Genomic DNA, 4,864 nt, shown 5'->3' on the forward strand with positions numbered 1-4,864 from the left:
CTCCATCTTATAAGTTTTGTTCTAAGTTTTGGTATTTTGATATGTTGGGGGTACTTTGATAATTTTGGGAAAAACCCTAGTTGTATTAATAAATTAATTTGTATAATTAATTTAAGGAAATTGGGGAATTTGGTTTAATTCATGAAATTGAGGAATTCACTGATTAAATGGTGTAGTTGGATAACTTAAATCACTCGCCTATTTAAATGTTGATATATTTATTTCCAGTCTAGAAATAACTATTTTGGGCTATCGGTGGAGGATAGTCGTATTTGTTGTAGACATTGCATGTGGATTAGGGAAAATTGAAACTAATCAATTTGTTTAAGTCATAAATTTAGACTATTGAATTAATACAGAAAATACATGTATTGATTGAGCATTGCATATGCATATTGTTTGGGAGGAGATAGGGGATGTGCTCCACGGTTTAGGGGAAGATAGGGGATGGACCTCTAAACCGGATTTTTTGTTTGGGAGGAGATAGGGGATGGCATCCATTAGCATCACTATTATGCGTGCTTATTATATTGAAGTGTTTTTACATGTTATTGATACAGTACTAAAATGTGTATCAAATGAGAAGTACGAAGTGTTTTGATATGAGCCTGAGTCTCATCTGTGTTGTTGATATTGGAACTAATGTGAATGTGATACTGTTGTAAGTTTGGCCAGGTTTTGAGCCATATTGATAATAATGGGAATTGAAACATGTCATAGACAATAGTGTCATGAGACAGTATCAAGTTATAATTGATTATCTTGGTTAACCATCTATTGAATGCTATAACTTTATCCAATGCTTATATTTGGTTTAGTATTTTTCTACTGGGCTGTGGCTCACCCTCTATGGGAACATCATTTTCAGGTTCAGGTGATAAGCTACCTTCAAGGACTTAGCTTGGAAGGAATTGGAGTTGAAGACTCTGTTTAGTTTAGTTGTTATTTATTTATTTGATATTACATGTAAACATTCAAGCCTAGGGCTTTATTTGTATTTGAGTTAGAACTCATATTCTGTGTCCAAGTGTTGGCTTGGAAAGATGTTAGCCCGTGGGGCATTTAATTTAATGTTACATGTAACGCTTTTATTTAGTAATACTCTGATGAATGAATTGTTTTCTTTAAATATTGCATGTCAATGATATATATATAATGGGTTAATTTTGAGGGCATTACAACTTGGTATCAGAGCGTACCGGGTTTGAATACTTTGGGTATGTGGGAAGTGATTAGTATCACAATGGATTCGTCTCGTTTGATAGAGACTTAGTGTAATGTTATATGCTTACGTGATAACATGTTTATGTGACTATGTGGGTATGGAATGTAGTTCCTTGGATGTTGATTGGACCCTTGAGTTTCTAGTAGTCTTGTTGGAAAGGCACTTGATCAATGCTGCTTCCAACCGGAACTATAGTAACGCTTCGGAACTATCATCATCCGGGAATGAAGTTCGTAGGTGCTTATGTGATTATGTGCTTATGTGGAATGAATTATTGTTGTCCAATGTATTAGGACGCGAGTGTTTAGCTTCGGCACATTTATTAATGTGCTAACATCTTTGTTTCCTTTATTAGGATGTCAGGACGAGGATGAGGACGCGGTAGGCGTGGTAGGCCGGGTAGGCAGGAGGTGCCTGTGCCAGAGGAGATTCCGATAGTACAGGAGGGAGTTGGCCAGGCCAATGTGGCCGAGCCAGTAGGCCAGCAGGCTATGGGCGCTTTAGCTCGAGAAATAGCAGGGGCATTCAGGGAGTCAGTAGGCATTCTCAGAGCTGAGAATCAAGCTCGGGTTGTTGTTGCGGATGCAGGACCTTCCTTTCTGAAGAGGGAGTTTTTTCGGTCTAACCCGGATGAATTTGTGGGTGATCCTAAAGAGCTGCTTAAGGCAGATGAATGGCTCGAACAGACAACGAAGACGTTTGAGATGCTTGGCATCGAAGACAAGGGGTTGAAAGTGACCTTGGCATCTTTCCAGTTGAAGGGGGATGCGGGTCAGTGGTGGAAGTTCACTAAGGGTCGTATAGGAGGTACATGGGAGGCTTTTGTAAATGCTTTCCAGGAGAGGTTCTTATCTCCAGCAGTTAGGGAGAAGCTGAGAGACCAGTTCTGCCAGCTTAAGCAGTCAAGTTCTTCAGTGGCCGAGTTTGAGGCTGCATTTACTAGCTTGTCCAGGTTTGCACCTGAGTTAGTGGCGTCTGAGGAACGCGTTGTATCGAGTTTGAGAAGAAGTTGAGGCGTGGTCTCAAGCTGCGAGTTGGGGGAACTATGATTCGGGATTATGGGCGTATGGTTGATGCTGCGGCCCACATGGAAATCATGATGCAGGAGGAGGAGGAAGGACAGAAGGGCTCCAAGAGAAGTCAGGATGGTCAGAGTGATGGTAGGAGACAGAAGGGTTTTAATCCTCAGCAGTCTCAGGGTAGCTTTTCTAGATCGACTTTTCCTGTGCCGAGTGCTAATTCGGGGAAAGGCAGTCAGGGAGACATTACCTGTTTCAAGTGTGGCTGGGCCACAAGTCTCCAGTTTGTCCTCAGAGGGGAGGAGTGCAGAGAGCAGCATCATCTTCGGCTCGATCTCAGAGCCAGAGTCAGGGTAGAGGCCAGCCACTCTCGTGTTATCAGTGTTGTCAGCCAGGGCATATGAAGAGGTATTGCCCACAGTTGGGTGGCACATCTAGTGCATCTGGTTTGAGGCAGATTCAGGGTCAGCAGCCAGCTCAGTCGGGTCAGGCCTCAAGGGCCAATCAGGGGGCTTCATCGTCCCAATTGGTGCAGCAATCTTATGCTCCTAGGGGTGAGCAGGTTGGATCAGAGGTCGTCTGGGCGCGTGTACGCTGTTACCGCGCAGGATCTTGTGCCGGCACCATCAGTTGTGAGAGGTACCTTCTTGTTTTGCAACTCGGTTGCTAGTGTTTTGATTGATACGGGTGCATCTCATTCCTTTGTGTCTGCTGCATTTGCATCTGTTTTGGAGTTGGAGTTAGCACAGTTAGCATCTCCTATTGGTGTAGTGTCACCTCTTGGGGGTGAGTTGATCTTGAAACAAGGTGTTAGGGGTTGTGATATAGAGGTCGACTATCATAGGCTTCCGTTTCCTTTTGTGGTTATGCCCATGAAGGGCTTCGATGTTATTTTGGGTATGGACTGGTTATCGTCATACCGGGCAGTTATTGATTGCTACCGCTAGAGGGTCACTTGTTGTACCGTGAGCGGGGAATGTTTTCATTTTCTGGGGGACCGGGTTGGTAGTGCTTTGCCACCGGGGTATGATTCGCGAGGGCGGAGTGAGCTTAGTTGTTTACTTGCTAGCTTTTTGAGTAGTGAGTGTGATGAGACCCAGATTGTGTTGCCACGGGTGGTTTGTGAGTACTCAGATGTCTTTCCCGAGGACCTTGTTGGTTTGCCACCTCACAGAGAGATTGAGTTCTCTATTGACTTAGTGCCCGGCACGGCGCCGATTTCTATGTCACCTTATCGTTTTGCCCCAGCCGAGTTAGTTGAGTTGAAGATCCAACTCCAGGAGTTGCTAGATAAGGGCTTTATACGTCCTAGTGTTTCACCATGGGGAGCACCGGCCCTCTTTGTTAAAAAGAAAGGTGGCGCTTTGAGACTTTGTATAGATTACCGGAAATTCAATCGGGCTACGGTTAAGAATAAGTACCCTATGCCTCGTATAGATGATCTGTTCGATCAGTTGAAGGGTTCCCATTGTTTCTCAAAGATAGACTTGAGATCGGGTTATCATCAGTTGAGAGTCAGGGAGGAGGATATTCCGAAGACGGCATTCCGTACACGGTATGGCCACTATGAGTTTTTGGTGATGCCATTTGGGCTCACCAATGCACCGGCAGTTTTTATGGATTTGATGAACCGGATATTCCGAGAATTTTTAGATCGCTTTGTAGTCGTCTTCGTGGACGACATCCTTATTTATTCACCTTCTGAGGAGAAACACAAGGAACACTTGAGAGCGGTGCTTGAGTTACTTAGAGCCCATAAGCTTTATGCTAAGTTTGGGAAGTGTGAGTTCTGGCTAGAAGAGGTCAAGTTCTTAGGCCATGTAGTTTCTGGGGAAGGAGTGTCTGTTGATACATCCAAGACGGAGGCAGTGCAAGATTGGGCACAGCCTAAGAGTGTGTTTGAGATCCGTAGTTTTCTGGGGTTAGCTGGGTATTATCGCCGGTTTGTGAAGGATTTCTCCAGGTTAGCTCCACCTTTGACTAGTTTGACTCGAAAGGGAGTTAAGTTTGTATGGAGTGAAACTTGTGAAAAGTCATTCCAGGAGTTGAAAGTTAGACTGACCACTGCTCCAGTCTTGATTATTCCGGAGAGAGGGTTGGGTTATGCAGTCTATTGTGACGCCTCACGAGAGGGTCTGGGTTGTGTGTTGATGCAAGAAGGGAAAGTAGTTGCCTATGGCTCACGTCAGTTGAAAATTCACGAGAAGAATTACCCTACACATGATTTAGAGTTAGCAGCTGTGATATTTGCCTTGAAGATTTGGAGGCATTATCTTTATGGTGAGAGGTTCGAGGTATTCTTGGATCATAAGAGTCTGAAATATCTGTTCACACAGAAAGACTTGAACTTGAGGCAGAGGAGGTGGATGGAGTTCATTGAGGATTATGACTTCGAGTTGCATTATCATCCGGGAAAGGCCAATGTGGTGGCCGACGCCCTTAGCAGGAAACCTGTTGGTGACATAGCTAGTATAGCCATTCGGGAGTGGAAGATGTTGGGTGCACTTGGGGAGTTCGATTTACTTCTGAGCGAATCCGTTGAGGTTGCGGCCTTGTTTTCTGTTGTTGCACAGCCTACACTTGTGACTCGAGTGTTAGAGGCTCAGGGGGGTGACCTTGA

The sequence above is a fragment of the Camellia sinensis genome, chromosome 7 (genome assembly GCF_055761805.1).
Source record: "Camellia sinensis isolate YWXY chromosome 7, ASM5576180v1, whole genome shotgun sequence".
NCBI classification, from domain to species: domain Eukaryota; kingdom Viridiplantae; phylum Streptophyta; class Magnoliopsida; order Ericales; family Theaceae; genus Camellia; species Camellia sinensis.